This window comes from Anguilla anguilla, chromosome 3 (assembly GCF_013347855.1).
Source record: "Anguilla anguilla isolate fAngAng1 chromosome 3, fAngAng1.pri, whole genome shotgun sequence".
Lineage (NCBI taxonomy): Eukaryota > Metazoa > Chordata > Actinopteri > Anguilliformes > Anguillidae > Anguilla > Anguilla anguilla.
Genome location: NC_049203.1, coordinates 52,509,465 through 52,534,280, shown reverse-complemented (window position 1 = coordinate 52,534,280; position 24,816 = coordinate 52,509,465). Strand labels below are relative to the sequence as shown.

The 24,816-nt window shown below is 40.3% G+C and overlaps 1 long non-coding RNA gene across 2 annotated transcripts in view; it reads left to right on the top strand.

Annotated features, from left to right (window-relative positions):
• The first annotated feature begins 498 nt into the window (after positions 1-498).
• The window catches only part of LOC118224023, a 42,618-nt gene continuing 18,300 nt past the window's right edge, over positions 499-24,816 (top strand). The window contains exons 1-2 of one of the 2 annotated variants that reach the window (XR_004764551.1): positions 499-560; positions 12,453-12,518. This is a non-coding gene — a long non-coding RNA (uncharacterized LOC118224023). Of the gene's footprint in view, positions 561-4,865; positions 4,947-12,452; positions 12,519-24,816 lie in introns of those variants that run through there. The other variant, XR_004764552.1, reaches the window with a different exon arrangement.

The following is a 24,816-nucleotide window of genomic DNA, read 5'->3' as shown; positions in this document are numbered from 1 at the left end:
TACACGAATAACACACGATATCAAATAATCTGACATGATTATTTACAGTATTAGATGAATAGAAAATATATTTATCAAGAACATGGCAAAGAAACATTATTCTAAATATAATATAGGTTTATGCTTTAACTAAGCATACACATAATCTGGCATCAAATCACCAAATACTTGGTTATGTGAAACTGTGTGCTGTATATTTAAGAACATATTCACTAATTGCTTGCAGCTCTTAAAAAGGCAATAATTTATGACATCAACAACTGACAACTGGATATGGGACTCCAGTCTCAGATATACAGAAGCCTTTAGGCTAATGCACGTAAATCGACCCTTTTGTTCAGTGCTAAAGAGATAAGCACACCATCTTAGAATCTGCTTTAATCAAAACATATGACAGCCAGACACTTTCACTGATATACTGTTGATTCCATAATAGAACAAGCTAACTTAACAGGTATCAAATGCACTGACAACAAGCTTTATTCCACAGCATTAGACGTTGAAGGCCTTAGAAGTGAGCTGAGACGTCTGAGCGGCAGTTCCTGCTGGTTAGCTGAACTGTAAGTATAATCTTCCCAGGCTACTGCACTGCAATGCGTTTTAAATATTGTTCATTACCAACTGGGAAAGCAACTTTTAAATGTCTCAGTCGAAAGGAAATGCTCTATCTGTGTTGTTGTATACTGGAAACTGATCCGACTAAACAAAAGGTGCCTTTCACGAATCACAGCAGTTATGGTGCTGCTTTCCAGTTAAACCGAGCTTGTTTGCTCATGTATTTTCGCCACATGATCCAGGCTGCAGCTAATGGAACAAGGATATTCTTCTGTACGGGATCAAGGCAGGATAAGCTAAAGTAAACCTGATACTAATGAAAGGCCCAGGATGCAGAATTCCCACAACAGACCTGACATAACATACCTGCTGATCCATTCTGATAACCATCTGCAGATGCAGTATTAGACATTCTTTGAGAATACAACATATCAAAACAACATTAAGGCAAAAAAAAAACAAACAAAAAAACAAATTCTTCTCCAGTACATCGTGTTTCACAGATATCACCAACCTGTTATGTGATTGCAAAATGTCTTTGAAACATTCAAAACATGATAACTGTTTCCTGCCAGGTAGCATAGTGATCACCTGACAGATGAGAAATCCATAAAATTTGTTTACGCTGTCCTATTTGAGCAAAATGGGTACACTTGTGTTTGAGAAGAGCCGTAAAACATGTGATCCACCCCAAGCAAATCAACACATTTTCCACCATGTTTCACACACAAGGTTTATCCAAAACAATTACGTCTTTATGATGAGCATAGGATGTTGCAGGTTATGCATTAACAGAATGGTGCCTTTTACTCAATTTTATGACTGAAACATGATTGACAAAAGTTATCTCCAAGACTTGTCTGTCAGGAAGTAGCCAAAAACCTATTGCCGCATATTTTGGGTGCAGCCTGGCATTGTCTGGCCAATTTAGGGTCCAGTTCTAAACCATTTGTTTCCAGATTCTGTTTACAATGAATTTGCCTTCCCTTCCTGGGGATATTAATTAAAGAGAACAGGTTGATTGTGACCCCCCCCCCATTACAAAAGACGAGTAGTCCTTGGATTAGTTTACTCTTTCCTCTCTAGTGAGCTCCATTCATTTGGTGACTTCAGAAAACGACTCGACTAGTTTTCAACTAACACCAGGAATTTAGCATGGAACTGCAAGAAAATAGCAAGAATAACAATGAATTAGAAGATGACCAAATAAAATTCATAACCACTAACAAAAAAGTAATAAATAAAAAATAAACAAAAATAAATGACAAAAGACAATATTATTTCTTATGCACTAAACATGCAGAGCCACACTTTCTGGAATTTTCCGGATAGCTTACTGGAATTTTTATGACACGTTACTATTGAGATTCTCATTGCAAAGCTGGAAAATAACCAGCTGACTGTTGACTGACCTTCGTGAGTGTGGAATGTTTTCAAATACTGAACAGAAAATTAAATCCTGCTTCCGGTGTTAACTGTAACATAAATCGCTTTTTGCCTCCCTAATTTTGTTTATACATTCATAACCAATTATTTCCTGCATTGAGAATCAAGTGTTTGTGTGTGTACAGGAACCCAGTCAGAAACCATCAGCATCATCCTAAAATAATATGGGGAAAGTGTTTGTACTGGCGTATCCTTATGTCTTGTTAGGATTGATACGAGCAGACATGGCACAGATACACATTTAATGCACGTTAAGTTCAATGCAGCTCATTTGAACAGCAGTGCACATCTGTACACCATTGCATCTGAGCTATTTATCCAGTGATTGATAACTATCTTTTAAAAAAAACAAAAATTGTGCTGTACTCGTTGTGTCATTTCTTTCTGAGGTACAGACAGTTCCAAGCTTCCACCACAAGGGCATGAGGCCTTTGCACGCAATGTGAAAGGCAACACGCTCCAAACACAAAGACAGCACAGTTCTGAATACCAGAAGCCGTTTTTTTATCGGCCTCATGCTGTCTGCACTCTGAGAAGCAGTAGTCTGCAAGTCAAAGATGACCGCTTTTTAACACTGGTGGCACGTAGAAAAAAAATGTATCCTTTGTTTGATTTGAGAGAAGTGTCACGTAACCTGTGCGTCATCATGTGCTTGTTTCACAGGCATGCTACCTGCACTATCACATATCAGTGCACATCGCCTGTAATCAGACTTGGCACCAATCTTGTTGCTGGGGAATAAGCTCTATTCATTTGAGGCACTGTTGTTCTCTGTACCATTACCCCGGACGGTTTCATTTTACAGGATTGTGGCTATGCGCCCACGCTGGGCAAGCTCTGCAAAATGAAAAGCAAGGAATTCTCCAATTCCTGTCCATCACTCCAGCCCCAGCCCAAAGTCACAGTCTTCCCTTTACAGATGTTCTCCGAAGCCAGGCTATTTTCTGCATGTACCTCAGAATAAGAATTCACATGCATACAGAAGTGATTGACAGGCACAGTTGGTCTCTTCTTAATCCCCTTTGGAGCTACACGAGCAATGTGTACTGCTGTAGAGTTTAGGCACCTGATACCAAAAATTACACATTTTCTATCAGTTCCTGTTCTATGATAAACAGTAGTGCAATTTTCATAGGCCAAATCTAGTTCTAGATAAAAATCATAAGATACAATTTTTTAAAGTTCCATAATGTTCTGAGAGTATGGTATTGCAAAGCTACATAAAATCTTGTTTTTAGAATAACATAACTCAAAAATCTTCAAGAATTACAAGGAGAATAATCTAAGAATATTGAACTCCAAGATTCTGTTCTGAAACTGATGAATAGTATTCCTAAATCCTGGTCAATTCTTCTCAAAATCTGTTCATTGTCTGACCATAGTACTGGGGAAGAAGAAAAAGAACACAATGTTCTTTCAACCAAAAGTGGGTCAGAGCATATCAAAGCATGTACTCTGTTGCCCTCCATTGGGAATTTCGGGTACTACAGGATTGTTTTTGATGAGCTCTGCGTAAGGCCACAATCATTCAAAAACAAAACGCATCGCATATGTGTCTGTGCATTTAGGTCTGGCAACTACACCGAATGAAATAAGCTGATTGCATACTAATAACAGGTTTACATACAAGCCATCACAATTATAAGCAAATTAAACCTGAAAAGCCTACCACAGGACATACTGTAGAGTATTTCCATCAACAAGACAAATAAATGGCTACCTTTGTTTAGGAATACAAGTTTGATGAACAAATCAAGGCAGCTTTGTTTTTTTTTTGTATTCTGGAAAATATACTCAAAAAAAAAAAAATTAGTTTGGCAATTTGCTTCTTGAAAAGATCACATTACCTTACAAGACTATTCATTTCTGATGTGGAATTCATAGTCCAGTCAACAGGAAGTGCCACACTCAGACCAGCAAGCAAACTAGGTCACAGTCCAGTAATGCACTCAAGAATTAACTATTAAGTTATTTTGAATGGACAGTCCATTATTTTGAATGGACAGTCCATTATGCATCTTGTGAAGAGTTACGGCCGGCTCGAAGGGCCGCAACAAACAAGTCCAAGTGTATCAAAAAAAAAAAAACAACCAAGAAACTGATCTAAAAACAAAAACCCAGACATTTATTAGTATAAATGATAAACTAACAAGCAAACCACAACAAACAAAACCCCTACAAAATAAAAAGAGCATCACACAAAAAGCACAAACCACACACAGCCCCAAAGAAGACCTCCCTTCAGCCTCATACTAGAGGGCTTATATTGGGCCACAAGCAGGTGGAGGCAATCAGGCAATTAGGTAATTAAGTAATCACCTCCACCTGCACTACACAGACCAGCAGAGGCAGGGGATGTAACAGAAGTAATAGAAAAGCCTGAAAATGAAGGTCATATGAAAGGGAGGTAACTAAATAAAGTGTATGATTAAACTGAGAACACAGTTTTACCCATGAGGTGCCATCTGTTTTATATATATCATTCAATAAATAAACTCGAAATAACCGCTTGATCACGGTTATTATGCTTTCTTGGTACAATAGTCTGTGATCTTGTCAGACAGCCTACTGCATATGCCCATTCTACAGAGAAGTAATTGTTTTAACTATTTGAATAATTTATGGTCATTCCTTTGGTACTAGTGTTATTTTCTGATATGCAAAGATTGCTGGGAATTGTCTGAGTATGCTTTTGCTCAATGTGTCAATTTAGAGTTGGGAAGTTTGATTCATTAAAATGAATAAGTATGTTTGAGTCAGTTCATCTAAATAAATCGTACTTTCGAGTCATTGATTCGTTCAATGTATTTTCCCAGACTGCAGTGCGCCTCCTACGTGATGCTTTGGTTCACTTTTTCCGAGGAGTCCTAACTAAGCATATCAAAATACCTTATAAACACAAAAAGTGGATCAGGAGGAAAGAGAGCGCGGATCAGGAAATAAAGGTACCCACTTTGCCAGAGTTATATACGCTTTTTAAGAAAGCAATCGCCAAAAACGCTACTGAACTGTGTCAAAAAGCCTGTCTGACTAATGTATCAACAACCTTCCCTGCTCAACTGCTGTTATTCAGGACATGTTTTAGAACTGAGATTGCCAACACACCTAATTTGCGAAAATCTCTATTGTGGAAAATCATTCAGCAACTTTAGCTACTGTTACGCTTATGAGATTGTCACGTCAGTGCTTGAGAGCTTAATAGGAGATTGCTGATGATTTTGTAAATGTAGGATGCCCTGCAAATGAGTGAATACATAAAGTGCTTTTCGAGGTGATTGGTGTTAGGTTTCTGATGTTGACAGCCACTGGCACTGTTGAGTTGGGTCAACAATAGTTTATTTTTATTTTTTATTTATTTAGCTAGATTTTATAGCAAAGCGGCAGTTCTAAACAGTAAACCTTAATCATAAACGTTCGGAAAACGCAGGTCCACTGAGCTACTCAACATAAATTATGTGATAAATTAGGGTGCTCAAGCTCGCCCAACTCGTGTACATACAGTGCAATCGTTAGCTTTGTTAGCCAAATAACATTTTTAACAAAGACACTATTAAAAAGTAAACTTAAACACTTTGTCATGTGTTATTTACTTGTATTAATATGTATCTTGTAATCAAATGTCAGCATAGCCAAAAACACACACAAAAAAAAAAAAAAAAAAAAAAAAAAAAACAACAGTATTTTACTAAGCTTTGGGCCGCCTTTAGTGTAAAATACAGACTTTGAAATGTCCTGTCCAAAGATGCTGCATTCCATGGCGTAGAAGGAGCACTGGTGATGTAGATCCCTGTGGTTTTTGAGATTTCGAGGAGAGCAAAGGTGTCAAGGCAGTAACATTTTATTGTATGGTGATTTTTAGCTAGCTAGAATGGTTAAACTTTATGCAGGTTATGGCTGTAGCAATTGCTACCTAGCTAGCCGGCAGACAGACTCCTAGCCCAGTGATGCGTTGGGGAGCCTGTAAATAGATAACATACGCACTGTAGGACATGCATAGCTCAGCCCACTACAAGTGAGCCTCTGTGCCCAATTATGCTTCTTTTTTTGTGCTTTTTGGTATGGTTTTGGTGCTGTGTAGGCCTAAGCAAGCTATCAGCCTAGCTAGTTGTGATGTTTGTTTTGGTGACTGTTTTTTTTATTTTTTAACATTTTGATCAGCCTGCAGCTGAGCACTGTTCGTGCTGAGCCCTGTTCATGGTTCTGATGTCTACCTTGACCTACTTTCCCAACCGCCTAAATCCTACAACCCGACACACTGTCTGCTGTAAAACATCTAGGCCTAATGGTGCAATGTGTACATGTGTTTGCATGTGTCTGAGGCTGAGAGGGGGCCTGTAAAAAATCTTTCACAGTCGCCCATCACTAATTTCCATTCCATTTACCCTTGAGCAAGGTACTTCACCTGCGTTGCTTCAGTATAGCCTATATCCAGTTGAATAAATGGATCGAATGTAAATGCTATGTAAAAAGTTGTGTAAGCTGCTCTGGATAAGAGCGTCTGCTAAATGCCTGTGATGTAATGGAATGTCCTATAAATCACTATAATGAACTGCAAATGAAAACTGATCATTTAACATAAAAAATGTATTAATTGATTATCCATCATAGCTATTCATTGCTTTGTTTCCTTAGAGTATGAATCCAATTCATGCTTTTCATTGGAAAAGTAAATTACACACATGGATGGATTCAATAGGTGAACAGTGTGATGAAGTGAAGATTCTAATAGATAAGGAATATAATTTTTCATCAGGATAGTAAGAATGGTGTGACATTAGCTTGGTAGTTAGCTAGTGAGTGTAAAGGCTCAGAATGGTCACACAGTAATTGCTGTGAATTTATTGGGCAGTTTGAATTCTGAAGCCCACATGGAGTTCTACTAATGTCAGTGGATTTTCTTATTTTAAATGCCCATATGTAATGCACTTAGTATTTTTAAATCTTTTACCGCTTAACAAAATGCAATCAATGCTAATAAGGATCAGGTTTTTGGTTGTGAATTCTGGCATGCGTAGCTTAAAAACTGTAGGAGGAGTCATTCATTCCTTATATTACTTGCATTGTGTGCAGTATGATTGCTCCAAAGAAAGCTAATTATATGCCAAGTGCAGGAACTTATGAGGGGCTGTCAGTGCCATTATTGTCTACTTTGTGTGCTTGTGTGAATTCAATTGCATTTGTTGTGCCTGTTTAATTGGTCCCAGAAGTATTTGCAATTGCTCTCATACACAGACTTGCATTGGCTGGTATATTCCCATAGGCACAGGCACTCAGGAGTGAAAGTCATGCAGTTTTCATGAAGAACCACAGGGTGGCAATGTATGCCTAAGAAAGCAAGCCTGGGAAAAGGAAAACTCATATCCCAGTAGATAATAAAAAATAAGCAGTAAAATAAATAAATAAATAAACAGTAATATTAATTCTATATCCTCAAGCACTTTTAAAGGGCTATTTTTCTTTGGCTTGCACTACCCTTAAATAACGATTTCTAACTTTGTGGCAAAACACAGCAGAGACATGGGCCGTGCTTACTTGCCTACTACTCAGTCTATAAGTTGAGTACACTGGATGAGGAAGTTGATGAGTAGGCCAAATTTTGCAATGTAGTGTACTTAAAATCCCCGCATGATATAGGCCTACTTATTTCCATGGTTTCGCTGAGTGTATTTGTGAGAACACTTCAGGAAGTAAACCATAATTTTTAGGAGGCCCCATAGAGAGGAAGACATCTTTGTGTCCAATACGTCAGCAAGGAAGAACCGGGGCCTTTGTACTACAAGAGTGGGATGTCTTACGACTGGGGCTTTACATTAACTTTTTGACTTTTTGACTGGCCAAAATACTCCCAGCTTGACTGAGGAGGCAGTGCACGAGAGAGCAATCTGGATGGGCCAATGGGATGAGCACACAGTGTGCACCCCATGCTCATGGGAGATGTAATATCATGTAGTATTACCTAAGTTTCAGAGGCCTTTTATAAACTACCAAATCTTTTTCATCGAAAATGCTACCAAAAGGTCACCCACCAAAGTGGCTAGGAAGAGTGACGGAGTTACGCCCCTCTGCTGAATTCTACCCACATTTGGGGAGAGGTGGGTGTTAATGTCAGGCCCTACTTATGACAGTTCTGCTGTCATACTGGAAAATAGTATGGAGGATATTTTTCGCATACTGCCCATTGCATACTAAAACAGTAGGTAGTATGTTTAGCAGACAGTACGTGTTTGAGGTCACAGTATTTAGGAGGCTGTTTCGTCCACAGCTATGGTTCATTACAGCATGTGAAGGGCACACTCACATGTACTATCAATACTAAAGTATCTAAACCAATGAAATGTGTGAGGAGTTCATCCTACAAACTTAATATATATAAAATTCCAAAATAAACATAAGGTACTATATAATCTACTTGCTCTACTGTTTATTTCATAAAGTCCACATCAGCTAGTGGCAAAATTATTACGTTTGCCACCACCAGAAAGACTACTTTTTTTGCATTGGAGATTCATTTTTGTCAAGTTCTTCAATAATTGGCCACAGTGGAAAAAACCTTTTTTTTCTCTTGTAAGCACCATGATCTCTTTAGAGACTATTTTACAAGACAATACTAAGCTATTTTCACAATGACCACTGGAGTTTTAAATCCAGCCATCTAAATGTCCCCCTGCTGTGTTAGCTGATGAGAGCCCGTACACTCACTCTGGTGTAGTTTTTATTTCAACTTGGAGGGAGAAACATTCCTGGACCACTTAGTCTTGCTTTATTTGTCGATTGTGTTCCATGTCTTGACACATCAGATTGACTCGAAACTTGCGTCAGAGAAAGGAACCAACTATGAACCTTTTTTTGTTAAAATCTATACAGAAAACAGTACCATGGAAATGCGAGTATTGGATATACTGGAATGCAGTGTAAGTACTTTACATGCGGGCATTTAAAACTTTTTCCCGGAATGATTTATTCAGAAATCTCAGATGCTGACCTGGAGCTGAAGGAGTAGGCCTATTTTTACAAGACAAAATGGAGGACTGGGATGTTTAAGGTAGAACTGATAAGGATGATAACAATGTTGCTAGCTCCAGATGAGTCTCCTGAAGGCTCTTAGTGCAGACTTGCAGCTTGTTTGTTGCTGTTCTAATAAATTATGGATTTGTGATGAGTCCAAATTCTGTAGGCGGTACATCCATACCACTCCTGGTCCGGGTATATTAACCTATATGTTTCAATGGATCATTAGGGTATGCATTTACAAACTAAAGATGACTTGTTTTCTAAGGACTAGCATGCTAACTGGCTACTTAAATTGATCTATGTTGTGTTGCTAGCAAGTTACTGCATTAATAAACCAATGTGGGCTGGATTGTTGCTTTTTAATCTAACTGTCCACTCTATAATAGAGTCCTGCACTGGTTGAAATTTTCACCTGCTCCATCCTTATTACCGAATGTTACCCATCCAAAAAAATAAATAAATAAAATAAATGTATAATAAATAAATAAAAACCTGCCCTGATTATAATAAGGACAATTACACACTATTACAACCTCTGTAGGAAGGTATGTTTTTCTGAGACTCTATGCAGTGAAAATGTCATGCCATGGGAAAAAAATGTGTTTTAATATTGTGCCACAAATAAGACAATTCTTCACATAGTTACTGTATGCGGTGAATAAAAAATGAACTAAAAACAGGGATACTAAAAGAATTTTAAGAAAATCAACTGTATGCTTGTGGAAATGCACTTTGTTCAGTGTGGTTTGATCAGAGCAGTTCATTATGCATACACTCTCACTTGACTGTGCGTTTTCACTCCCTTCGAGTGACTAATTATGCATTCCATTAGAGACTAAAATAGCTTCCATGTTCCTCTGTTAACAAGCCCTAGCATGCTGTTACACAGTCTACTGGATTGCATTTCATTACTTAAGGCAATGGACAGAAAAGCTTCAAACCTACCCAGAGACTAGTGTTGAATTAGCCCCAGCTTGCTAGCCTGCTTGCTAGCAAGGCTAGGAGATGGACCACACTGTCTTTGCCAGCTACATGGCTAAGGGGCTGAAATATTTTTTAAAGAATCAGGAATCAGGAGCAACGCTACTGAATACACCTGACCCTTACCTTAAGCTGCCTGCCTGTTTTATTCTGGTGCTCTTATTTCATAGATTTGAATTAGCATGCTTTGAGCTACATTGCCAGGCTCTTGCTGTTGCATTTTAACTGCAATAAATAAAATCCTGAGCATGCACTCTGTCGAGATAGTGACAGACAGCGCATTATTGATGACTGATGAGGAGGATACGGAATAAGTATTCTCAGGTAAGCTGGTGTAACATTCCAAAAGAGTACTTTTCTTGTATTAAAGAATATATTACCAATATGAACATGCTAATTTTATATAACGTCGTCTTGTCATTGATGCCATTAATTTATTTCCCTTTGTCAAATGAGTGTTCTTATTTTCCCACCGAGTCATTTAACAGACTCAGACTGCATGCTATAAGAACAGTAAGACACACACGCACGCACACACAAACTCTCTCTGTAATTCTAGGAACAATGTAAAGATGTTATGGTAAGGCTCATTGTTGAGGCCACACAAATGCTATGAGATTTCACTGGGATTTTCATGATATTACATTCTCCCTATGACGTTTCAAAATAGTCGTTTACACTTTAAAATGAAAAAAGTCACTGAATTTATCATGAGCCTCCATTAGGAGTGTAGCGTAGGTTTTTTATTTATTTGTAATATATGGCAAGCGATATATATGCACACGTGTGTGTACATATGCGTGTGTGTGTGTGTGTGTGTGTGTGTTTCTGTTTCTGTGTCTGTGTGATGAATGAGTGATTCCCCCTTTTTCCCCCAATATTGTCATATCTGATTATATCTCACTCTGTCTCATAAGAGTCCACGCCCTGCAGCACTGCACAGGCTGAATTCAAATCACATACTGGAATGCATTTTCTTTGCTTGGGCTCTCGAGGATGTAACAAAATTTCACCTGCAACAAAGCATGATTAGAATTCTCAGATGCTGTGAAAGGCCTTGTATCTGCCAGTATCTTAATGAGTCCACATGGGGGCGGTCAACCACAACCATTCTCTAAAAAATGTGTCAAGAAGAGAAATAATTGTTTGAGGGACATTTGTTTGCACCAAACTGGTTATGGACATCCCTAGCTCCTTTTCAAACAGTGTTGCCTTTCTCTTATTCACCAATCAATGTCTCTGTATGGTACACTATGTAAGGGAACACACAAGTTAAATAAGCAGTTTGAATTGCTTTGAATGAAAACAAGCCTTGATATCTATGGTGCTCACATTACAATAATTAATTAGCAATGGCTTAACACTAAATTTGAGTCATATTTCTCCTATTTTCTGTTTCATCTAGCAAGACACCAGTGTTCAAATCTTCATGTATAAGTGATGAATCTGCAGATGGTTGTATAACTATATTTCCTATTACCATCTGTAAGTACAGAGCCAAAGAAGCCTTTGAGTACAGAAACTGCCTGTGCTCTACTGTGATTAAGTGTAAGCACATTGTGGGTTACAGCTTTTTAAGTAATTGGCGAGCCTGTTGTAACTTATTGTTAGCTGAAAACACCATTTCTATTGTTGTATACAATTTATATATGGCACATTTCACTCTCATGGGTCACCACAAGGTGATAGGAAAGATGACACTGTGAGTGTAAAATACAGCTGACAATGTAAATGGACATCCAGTGGGAAAATAATCTTATTCAACACAGTTGGCACTCAGTGGACTCAAAATATATCATGGAGTTTAATTTGTTTAATGGACATGATGAATACTGCACGTCAGTACACAAGCCTGGAATCTGCCATCTACTACAAGCATAATACCCTAGTAAACCCATATCAATAATTAAAGAATACAAATGACATATTTTGTTATTTAAACAATGCAGTTTTATCAATTCCAGGTTAAGATGGTTTTTGGTTACATGCCAGGACTGAATCATTTAATTTACTGTTTGCTAGAACCATTTCTAACCCAATCTCTATGTCGTGTTTGGCAAGTACAATACTGTTAAGCTTAAATTCCTGCCCAATAAATGTGACACACATTAAACCACGATACCAAAAAAATACAACAGTTGAGTTATACTGACAGGGAATTAATACAAATTAAATGCATGAATGCATATTAAAGCAAAATACTGCAAAGCAGTTATCCAAATCAGATGCCAGGTCTTATAGAATTTGTAATTCTTGTCTACTGTGACAGACTGTCACACTATTACAAACAATTATTAGCTGTCACAGAAAGAGTCACTGAGTGCCCAGCATACGTCAGTCACAGAGGAAACCCTGCTTCACTGTATTACAACATACTGCTGAGAAGCACAGAGGAGACGCTGCTTGTTTTCTTTGCCTATAAAGTAGATTAAAGTAGGTTATTTTTCTCCTTGTTGCAGGTGCTACCTCTTGTGTCTGACCTTGAGATGACCTTGGAACCAGATGGTTGTGGGCTCTAATCCCAGGTAGGGTACTTCTGTCAAACCCCTCAGCAGAAGTAAAAACATAAGATGCATTATAAGTTTGTTTATAAATATGCTTGTGGAAATGAATGTATTCCAAAGCCAGGTCTGATTCACCTCTTATGTAAAGGAAGGATTTGCCTCTGTATCTGAGCATGTGCTCATAAATCCCACTTGATTAACATAAAAATAAATATATAAATAATTGCCATACTTGGTAAGGACACCTCAGAAAAATCCACACGAATGCAAAAGCATCCCAATTGAATACAGTGGGTTTGAATAATAATAAAAAGAAGAGCATTTCCTCTATAAATTACATTAATATGAATTTTTCTGCTAGAATTGTTGCAAAATACATTTTGCAGCCTAGGCGATTCGTTACTAATGAAAATATTTTTAGCTCTTAAAATACGCTTCCTTACTTGAGTATATCGCAATATGTAGCCTGTATCAATAAAAAATAAGAAACTTTCAGTTCTGGGAAAGCTACACTACTCTTAAAAAATTGTGTGACACAGCCTACATTTGAGATGTAGGACACGATGGATCGAGCTGAAAGCAGACAGGTTGTATTATTGCAGCCCCGTTCAGGACAGATGCCTCCTCTTAGGACTTTAGGCAGGTTTAGGCAGTGAGGAACGTGATCACTTCAGAACTTACTGCGTCCATAACTGACCCGATCAGAGTAGACGTGTCCTTCCTTATCACACAGATAAAGTGGTGTCCGTGTACCTGGCCAGACAAATCCTGTCTGCATAGGCGGAAGCTTTCGGTATGCCTGGTGGGAGAAAGGCTTGACATTGAAGCATTGACATTATACATTTTTTTATTTGCGCTTCCTGTTTTTGGAATTGTTGTCAGGACACAGAGTGGCGCACGGACCAGGAATTCATCCCACTGTATGTTTTTGCTGATTCTACCAGGTGTTTTTTATTCACCAGTTTCCTCTGTGAGGGTAGTAGGCCTGGGGGAGAAGGAAAGGTCTCCGTTTGGTGGGGAAGTACCTGGTGGTGCCTGACATTTGCTGTAGAGACTATAATTTTTCATTTTTAAACCAGCTCAAACAGTCTGTGTGAAGAGTTCTGTTATCCGTAGATCTGATGTATGTCTAAAAACATCAAAGGAGAATTTTCATACACTTCCATTACCTTGTCCTTTCAAATATAGTTTAAGACACATAGAGGGAGACTGCGTTGAGATGCGTTGTCATGCAGCCATAGCACCACACACTCTGCTCCTGCCGACTGGCTGAAGCTAAGCAAGTGTGGGCTTGGTTAGTACTTGGATGGGAGACCACCAGGGAATACTGAGTTGCTGCTGGAAGTGGTGTTGTTGGGCCAGCAGGGGGCAATCTTCCCTCTGGTCAAATAAACCCCAATGCCCCAGTGCAGTGACGGGGACACTGTGCTATAGGAGATGCCGTCTTTCGTATGAGACGTTAAACCGAGGTCCTGACTCACTGTGGTCATTAAAGATCCCATGACACTTATCGCAAAGAGTAGGGGGTTCCCCGGTGTCCTGACTAAAATCCCAGATCTGGCTCTCACAAAAACTTGCCACCTAATCATCCCCTGATTTAATTGACTAAAAAATGTTCTCTCCCTCCAGTGGAGCTGCTCAGTGGCCAACAATAGAGGACTGTGGTTGTATTGGGCAGCTCCCAGGTGTTAATGTGTATGAGTGTGAAGCAGGGCATTGCTGCAAAAGAGCATCCGTGCTCAGCAAACCTACCCTGGGTAAATAAAGGTTAAATACAAAAAAAATAATAATAAAAAATATTTTGCTGCTGCGTTCCCCTGAACACAGGAGCAATTGATTGTAAATTCAAACACATGCAGACATGTGCATTGTGGATAAATTGAGAACAAGATGGTGCTAATTCACCTGATCTGTGTGGGTTATTTGAACCCCCAAACACAGTAACTTGCAAAGACACCTTTCCTAACTGTTCAGGAGAATAGAGCAGGAAACAACAAGCTGAAAATCATTGGTGGTTTATTGATGGAGCTCACCAAGTAAAGTTGACACGTTCCTACCTCGCACATCATCTAGCACATCACAGTGAATAGAATGTAATCCCGCCGTGACTGTTACACTTCAGAGGGTCAAGGGAAACGGGAAAACTAAAAGGCTCTGAAGACTCTGTCAAATTAAAGAGTACAATTGACTCTATATATCGAGAGGAGAAATGACAGTGGCTTCAGATTTGCATGGAATAAAAGAGCAGGCTTGGCTTTGTGACAGTCACATAGCGAACATTGAGCCATCAAATAATAAGGAAGAAACTGTCAAGAGAAAGCATGTACTGTATCAGGGCTGGCAACTTGGCCTTGGCTTAACGAGATGAGGCGGGGGGGTGGTGGGCGGGTGGGTGGATGGATGGGTGGAAAAAGCTTTCAGCGGTGCATAGAGAGACTCTAGAATGGGAAGCCTCTCTTCTTGCCGGTAAATATTTAATTTTCCCTCACGAAAACACTTTGCACAATACCGGAGCCTGCAGCCACCATACCGATCGGCGTGATTGGCACAATTTGCGAGGCTGCTGAGAATGGCACTGTCTTCGCAGCATCTGGGGGTGCATTCAGCGTCTGCCACAGTTCTGCAGTTGTATAGTTCTGAGTTTTCACTTTCAGCTGTTTTTCTACACCACTGCTACTCAATTTCATGTGATTATATTTAGTTTCATGGGCATGTCAAGATGGTGAACATGATTGCATGATTGTGTGGCTATGTTGTGTGGCCTTTGTGTGTGTATGTATGTTTGTATGTATATATATATATATATATATATATATATATATATATATACATACACCGATCAGCCACAACATTAAAACCACCTGCTTAATATTGTGTAGGTCCCCCTCCTGCCGCCAAAACAGCTCTGACCCGTCGAGAGTTTTTAAAATCATGTGGAAATAATTCACCCTCTAACAATATCTTAGCTTTTTATAGCCCTGTAGCAACTAATAACGTAATAAACTACCAATAGTGTAATAACTCCCAAAAATGTAATCCATTTCAAATTTTTTATGTAATAAAAACCAATAATGTAATAAGAAGTAGTAGTAGTAGTAGTGTACTTTATTGATCCCCGGGGGGAATTTTCACTGTTGCAGCATCAAAGACAACAGTAACACAATCAGATACAAATTTACAGTAGATACAAAATATCAGATACAAATATACAGTAGATACAAATATATACAGAAATCCAAATATACCAGAGGGCACCTTCAGAGGTGGAGCCCATGCCTCGACGGGTCAGAGCTGTTTTGGCAGCAGGAGGGGGACCTACACAATATTAGGTAGGTGGTTTTAATGTTGTGGCTGATCGGTGTATATATATATATATATATATATATATATATATACACTGTACTGAAAGCTCTCTTCTAACTGCACTAAAGAAGCAATTGAACAAAACTGACTACTCGGAAAGACCCGTGATACCATTTGTTCCAAACATTATGATGCCCTGAAATGGGGGGGACTATTCGTAAAATGTGCTGTATTTTTTTGTATTAATAGGTGTTTCACAGTTAATTCATTATGCAATTCCCTCTATCAGTCAGCTTTTCTACTTGTTGAAGCAGCTGTACATGTGAGCAGACCAATTTTGGAACACTAACAAACACACACAAGTGTTTAAGGAATTACATGCACCCCTGATTAACATGCAGGATTGCATTTTGAGGCAATTGGCTGAGCTCTGAAAAAAAGATCATGACCTCTGTGCACGTACTTTAGAATATCTCCAGTGAGTTCTGGCCAATTGGTCAAAGGAACTCAAAAATATAAATGTCCTGCCTCTTGTACTATTTCATTTACTCATTTTTCTTGGTTGGCTTTCCCAGTTTCAGCAACCTTAAAGGCCCCGTTAAAAAAGAAAAACCCTGTATCTCATCTGAGTTTCTGTCTTGTAAAATGGTAAACAGTGCTGGAAAAGTGCTTGTGGGCTTTCAACACCAGGGGGCTTTTCAATTAGAGCCAGGGCCTCATCTACATAGTGTGTGAGGGAGATAAGCGGCCTCTGTGTGTACAATTACAGCACAGTTCTGACAGGAAATCTATATTTGCCTGCTGGATTGATTTTTAGTTTCTCTTATTTTTGCAGAGTGAACTCTATTGTCCTTTTTGTTCACTCCAGAACACAAAGACTCAGATACAGAAGCAGTTTGCCTTATCTTGAAAAGCAAATAGTTTATAGCGGTAGACACATTTTCAGTACCCTCAAATTTTTTAAAAATGTATCAGCCATTGCCCATCAACTTATCTCAATGTCCTTACTTGCTGACAACAAAATACATATTTTGATGTCCATCACATTAACATGAAACTGAGGTGGGCTATTCAAAACCATTTATGGGATTAGACATTTTACAAATTAATCATGGATTTTTGCTGGGATGTTGTGCAGCAACTTTCTTTATTTTCAACCCACACTTCCACAAGGGGGCACTACGTTCCATAAAATCATTCAAGAATTGCTTTTTTTGTCCTCCTCTTGCAATTCTCCTCTAACAAGGTAAAATTCTGCATTGCATTAAGAGAAAGATGTGCAGATGTCCTCTTTGTACAGCAAACTTCAACCTGTATGAAGACAAGACACACAGCATTTATACAACTGACCTGTTTTTGTTTCTAACAAGCTTGGACTGAAATTATATTTTTAGGTTGCATCTATATTTCCTATAAATCATGGAACATGATTTGTGCCTACATTGTGATGGCACTTCCTCTCTTCATTAATATTAGACTGTAATGAATAGCTCATAGGGAACGCACATTCAAGGGAGGCAGAAATCTTCTGCAAGCTTATTTTTACTCCTGAAATGGCCGACTCCTGACAGCATGTAATTAGCATTATGAATAATTCTTTCTGTTTGTTTTCTACACTCTGTAAGCTTTCACAACCCTATATTACAATGGCAAAACAGCACTACCTAAAAATTGCAGGAGTAATAAAAGTGTCATCTGTCTAATCTGTCCAGCTTTTTATTATTATTTAAGAAAAGCATTTGTAGATGGAGACAGTTACATTTGTATGTTTGTATGATGTATGACCTTATGTATATGTATGTGATGTTGTGATCTTAATCTGATCAATCAAAGTTCCACCACTCTCAGCATGAAACACAAAATTCTGCAGTTGCTGCATATTCTGGGCTATAACAAAACATGGGAGCACACACATACATGCATGTGCATGTACATAATAGCACAACTGTGTTATTCATGTACAAAGGCTTGTGTGCACACATTCTCACATCCAAGACTGTTTAAATAGAAACGTCCACCTCCCCACACACACATGCATATTATTATTCAGTCAGCCATGTGTGTGCAAATTCAGTACTAAGCAACCAAATGACATCTAAAAATAAAAAGTTATAAAGATACTGGTTTGCCATTATATAGTGCCTTTCATTTAATAACTACCAGCAAATGCATTTGCATCCAACTGGGTGATATATGGCAGTCAATTTGCGCCAGAATGCTCACACATCAGCTGAGGCAAAGTGGGTGGAATGAATAATTTTACTAATTATACTGAGAGATGATTAGATGGCCAGATTGGGAATTTGGCTAATGCACCGGGGAATCCCCTACACTTTGTGATAAGTACCACAGGAAATTTAATGGCTTGTAGCGAGGCAGAACCATGGATTAACATTTCGTCTATGAGATGATATTTCTTACAGCACAGTGTCTGCATAACTACACTTGAGCATTTTTTTTTCCAAGAGATGTTCCAATAAAGCTCAACCACTGCCATCAGGTAAGATAAAGTGACAGTATGGTTGCTGAGATAAATGCATATTTGTCTGTAAAATTAGACCGTATTGTTTGATTGTATTTTTAAGGAAGTAATATATAGAGTATATAATGTACAGTTATTTGAGGCGTTTTTATATCTTCCTTTCATCATTCTTGTGTCCTTGAATGTGCTGAATAATCGCACCGTTAGCCATTTTCAGAATGATATCCAGCATCTCGGCGAAGGCTTTACATTTCTCTAAGAGCTTTCCAGTGCCTCGACTCATTGCAAAGGAAAACGCAATTAGGCCGGTATTTTACATTCAAACTCAATCACGAGATTCTATGAGACCTTTTGAAAGGCAGGCTCCCCCAGTGACAGGCTGAGATGCAGGCCTGGCTACACATTTGAAAAGAATGAGCAATTATGACTCCCACAAGTAGGCTAGACAAAGATTGACCTTTCTTGGTTTTGTAGCCGTAAATTTGCAAAGACTATAAAACACACAGAGCTCTTGTCTCGGAGGATTTTCTGCGCGATCACAAAAGAAGGCCAAATTTTTTTTTTTTTTTTTGCGTTTGTGTTTGAAAGCAAACTCACAGGCCCATAATCAAATTACGTCCATTGCCAGCTTCTAGGCAAAAGCCATTTTCCTCACATTTTTGAATTATGCCCTGATAAATTCTGCATCGCGCTGCTATTAGGTTACCTCTGGAGACCGTGTTTCTTCTGCTGTTATGTCTGCGTCATCCAAAATCCGCCGTTACTTGGCGAGGATCATCCAGGCGAGGCCCGCAGCCCGCCTGTCCCCGCGATGGAGATGTGTGTTGGGCCTGTCGCCATGGTGATTGATTATCACAGCCAACTAGCGCTACATCATCTTCAGGTGAATCCGGTTTGATTTAATTTGAGAATATTGTAAAACTCCAGCCCCAGGGGCCAGGCTCAATGGTGAATAATTATTACACTGAACCTCGCGGTGGAGGAAGTGCCGGAGCTGGAGGTGTTGGCTCTGAGACTGTCATGTTGGCTGGGTGCCCAAAGTGGGAATAAAATTCAAACATTACAAAAGCGCCTCAGAATATACATCAAATAAAATCCTGGTAACCAAGGCTTCCTTGGAGGGTCGTGGCACCGGAGGATCAAATGCCAGAGCATGTCGATAAAAATCTTTATGCAGGTGTTCAGCAAGGTGAAAAACAGGGATGCAGTCATTATTTTCGCTTGCAGACTGTACAGATGAACCCTGGTAACATCCATTTTATTCTGTAGACAATCGGGGGATATGAACTGGTTTACAATGTTAACCAACTGATTATTTTCCGAATTTATCTCTATGAGGGACTGGAATTAAGATGAGGTTATATTGTAGCTGATCTTTATTCAGTGCCCTGTTATACAAGATTCCCCATAGAGCAACATTTCAATAGCTTGGCCTTGAAAAGTGGTAGATGCATGCATTGAATGTAGGCTAGAAGAGGAGTGGAAAGAAAGGGAGTTTTTGAAGTGAAGTCCTTCGGTGACATTTCTTCCCATGGTCTGTACTGTCGGCAACAGGCCTCGCCCAATCAAAAGCAGTCCGCATTCGCCATTCGCTTGGTATGGCGGCATGTCTGCCTCTGCTTTCAATTTCCAAACGCATAGGTCTGCGCAGAACAACTGCGCGCGGCCACGTGCGCGAACTCGGTCTTCTGCGCTCCGTGCAGGGAGGCGCAAACCGTTGCCAATGCCGGCAAAGAGGATTTCACGGGGGGGGGGGGGGGGGGGGGGCGATGGCAGAACAAATGGATTTACGTTTTACCCAGAGCACGCCGAGACTTAACGCACATTGCGCGTGTAAAATACATACGCGTTTCTCACAGCGAGGGGGGGCGGGGGGGCGGGCGACGGAGCCTGCAGGAGAACAGCTGCTCCGCAGAGAAGTGTGTCACATTGTCAGCTGTAAGAATGAGCCTGGGGCAATTAGAAGGAGATAAAAGCAGGGGAGAGTGATGGGGGACTGCTTGACGGTGGTGGACAGGAGACTGCTGAATGTCATCTCTGTTCCGCTTTAATTTCAAGCCTTCAGTCACCAAAGCCACTCCTGATGGGCCCTGGCGTTCGGCAGGATAGCAGGAAAAACAAATATACAGTATACAACTTGAGACAATGTATCATTAAGGATGATGCATCCGTCGATGCTCATTTCAGCTGTGAGATTTCTCTCCCGTGCTCGGTGTAAGGCGATGAATGAGCCCATTTGTCAGTGTACTTTCCAAGGACACAAACAAAAGGAAAAATCAGACAAACAAAAACCTCGGTAAAAAACTCGAGCTCGAACACCTTTCTAAACCAAAGGAAGATTATTTGTAATGCTGGACATGTGATGCACGTACAATAGTTGTCATGGTGATCCTCCTCTTAATGACACAGTAACAAAGAAGGGGGAGGGGGGGTGTCAGCACCATGATTTCCCTGCCCTGCGCGGCGTTAAGAAGAATGAGATGAACGCTCTGCATAATGTGTCCCCGTTGAGTAGCAACTCCTCGACTACCGCTCCCTTGGCGACGGCTGGGGCGGACGCAGCTCGACAGCGTGAGTCTGCTCCGCTCCGCGGCTCGGCGTTCCTTCCACCACAGCGAGGCCAATTAGGGTGCACTCCGAGAAGGTCGGCAATTACGCTCCCCTCGCGACACGCGCAGCTCCTTCTCCTGCCCCATTATTATTGCTCTGGTCTCTCTCTCTTTCTCTCTCCCTCTCTCTGAAACCCTGGCGAAACATTCACGCATCTGCACTTCTGTGAGCTTCAGAGCCTCTCGGAGGTTTCCCCTCATAAAGAACAAAAAAAAAAAAGAAGTAATAAAAGTGGCTGACCAAGGGGAAGTTCAGCTGAATTAGATGAGTTCTTTTTCTCATTTTGTCATGTTCTTTTAAGAGAACGCTTCTGGTCGAGTGAATGCGGCTCATTCAATTAGGCAAATATGGCTTAATTGCAGGCAATCTGGTAGATGTCAGCAGAGATTCTTCGCGAGGCCGGGCTGAAAGCTAATAATCAGCTTTGAAAATGGTCAGCTGCAAGAGTGAGATAATGGAGAGAACGTAGTCAAGTGGGCTTCTCCGGCACTTCTGTTTTGTGGTTGTGATTTAAATTTGAGCTTATTATAGGTTAGCAGGTCAAGTTAGAAAGATGATCAGGTCTGGGTATCCTTGTCTACATATATCAAAAGCCTTTCTGCAGCTGTGGAATTCAATCAAACGTACTTTGGTACAGCCTCCGCCATGACACAGCTGTAGTTAATCTCTAAAAGAAATATACGCTTGTGTCTACAATCCACACCTAAAGCTAAATCTAGTGCCACTTCCTACTACAAGATAAAACACTGCTCTCCACTGACAACTGCTCCACAATACTACATGTGGACAGCTATTGAACTTGGGCAAAGCATTCTGCTGCAAGCATTAAAAAAGAAACAAAGCGAATCCTGGTAAACCATTTGAAAGCATTAGTGTATCGACTTGATTGTGGCAGAGCCCAGCCACTACTGCATCTTAATATACCCAGGCGTGACTTAGGCAAAGGACCAAACGCGCCTGACTAGACAATTAATAAGGGCACAAAACAGATGTACACACAGCTGCTACAACAAATGTTGTGGAAACGTGTCTGCGTTTACTTGGGGTATATTGGCTAATGCATACTTTCATTTTTCTTCAAGGTCTGCATTCTACATAGTTTTTTTTTCATACTAGCGTGTTATACTTTGATTGGCGTAAGGGCAGCTGTGGTCTTCCATTCGGTTTCTCTATACTCCCATGGCCCTAACTTTCATGCTTGAGCGATCCATTCCTTTCATCCTATCCAGAGACATACATTCTCCTACCTCGATTCTCCACTGACTTTCATTTTGGCTGAATAATGGCCCCCAAAGAGGCGTTGTTGAATTCTCGGCTTGCAGCAGGCATATGTACACCCACTCAGTCCATCACCTCTCCTCTCCGCCATTGGTGCATGGCTGAGAACCTTTTGACAGAAGACTAGGAAAGCGCTTCTCGCTTGTTCCGAACCCTAAAACTGAATCGGTGAAAACTAAATAATAACAGGAACAAAAAAATATGTCCCTGGAGGTTTTGCTTATAGTGGAAAGCGACTGTTTTGGTTGGTTTACCCCCCCCACAATGCTATGTCACTCTAATAAAAAGAATAAAAAAATAACAAAATGCAGCATGCGGTGTACTACACTAAATAATACCGCCAAATGATTCACCAAGGACCATGGAAAGAGTGACAAAAAATTCAGTAAGAGCACAAAAGCCCGTCTTGGGTCTGTCGCTTACAGTGGGCACAAAGATGCAGGGTTTTTCCCTGTCTCTCAAAGCCATGTCACCATAATCAATAAGCGATTTGCCGGCGCACGCTCCTTGTTGAGGCAGCACATTTCCACCTTGCTCGATGTCTCGTGGGAGCGCTCTCTCAAATAAATTGATTTGATGGTCCTGCCGCCATTGGATAAAGCGAAAAGCCCGTCGAAGCCTGTCATCTAGAAGTCCATCAATCAGTGTGTGCTCAGTGTATTAGGTCTACACCCGGACCCGTAGCCCCCATCTGCGTCGGACCAAAATAATTGTTTATTGTTGAGGCTAATCTAGTGAAACTGGCTCTCAAGTGGTGAGGCTGGAGCATCGCTGATAGCGGGAGATACAGACGACAGCCTTGATAGCGTAAGACGGATAGCTTTTAGGGCTAAGATAAGACGGCTGAGCCAAACTAAGGGTATAAACACCTTGCAGTCATAACCGGAGCGGTGGCAGCTACCCTGTCACATATCGGCTCAAATAAATTGATACTTGCCCTGTCCAGTGGGGCTACTAATTGTATTTTCTTTTAGCAGGTAGGGTTTTGTCAGGGTTCATCAGTCTTATATGACATCTGTAAAATGGCAGTCTTCCTAGCTGTCACTCTGGCGAGCAGCTAGGTTGGGGTTTTCCCCTGCCCCGGTCAGAGTCTGTTCAGACAGACGCTCCGCTTCATTAACGTGCAGTCGAAGGGTAAGACGAGCTCCTCCGTTTTACTGGCATGGCTCTGAAATCATTAGCATTTTTTTTTTTTTGGAGGAAGAGCCGAACCTTCCTCCCTGGTGAAGTGCCTTGGCGTCATCACCATCGGCAACACACGGGCATCTCGAAGAGCCAGAGGCGGCTCCGGCCCCTTTAATGAATGCAGAAACATACATTAAACAGTTTTGAAAAATGACTTTAAGAACTCATGGTTAATCATTTATAAAGACCGTCAGAAACAACCACCCTGGGCATTCTGGGAGGACTTTGTTACAATATTACATTCTGATATTTTACAGTTTGTGGTAAAGTATGCTTCATTGTGTGATGGTGTAATATATTGGAATTGTGCAATTATTATATTTATCATAATGAAATCAATGACTGCTGCTATCAGTTACTTGTATGTTTTTAAAAGTGTCCTTTATGCTTACCTGGAAAAGGCATTGGCTGAATGACAATCAGTGATAATTTAGTTGTCATCTCACAGTTATGAAACTGCTAATAATATATTCGACCATGAGAGAAGAGAATTGAAAGTTGCGTTCATATTTCAATTTCTTGAAATGCGGTAATACATTCAATTCAAACAATTTAAATGCCAGAGTTCACACTGCATTTTTGAGTGTTGTGACCCCGATATAAAGGTTATGTAAAGCATTTACAGCTATTGTTCTCTGTAATGTGACAAGCACAGATACTTGAGGGTTAGATAAAAGAGTTGTAGTCATAGGATTAGGCCAGCCATGCCTGAAAATAGTCTGGTTAAAATTAAGCAAAAAAAAAGCATCATGTCATTGGTGTTTACCCATATGAAGTTTGCACTTATTGTTTGTAGCTTTGGATAAAATCGTCTGACAAATAAATGTAACGTAAGTTTGTTTAGATTTATGTGGCCTGTAGACACTGAAAATACCAATCTAGCCCCATTGCCTGGCAGTTTAGTTTAAAGCATATGTGTCAAACTCAATTCCCCCGGGCCGGATACGGCCCCCCACAAATTTTGACCCACGACAGGTGCGCGTATGCCCTCTTTTTTACGAGAGGTGCACGTATGCCCTCTTATTTTAGAAGCGGTGCGCGAATGCCCTCTTATTTCACGAGAGGTGCGCGTATGCCGTCTTATATACGAGTGGTACGCGTATGCCCTCTTATTTAAAAGAGGTGCGCATATGCCCTCTTATTTAAAAGAGGCGCGCGTATGCCCTCTTATTTTACAAGAGGTGCGTGTATGCCCTCTTATTTACGAGAGGTGCGTGTATGCCCTCTTATTTCACGAGAGGTGCGCGTATGCCGTCTTATATACGAGTGGTACACGTATGCCCTCTAATTTAAAAGAGGTGCGTGTATGCCCTCTTATTTAAAAGTGGCGCGCGTATGCCCTCTTATTTTACGAGAGGTGCGTGTATGCCCTCTTATTTTACGAGGTGTGCATACGCCCTCTTATTTTACAAGAGGCGCGCGTATGCCCTCTTATTTTACAAGAGGTGCGTGTATGCCCTC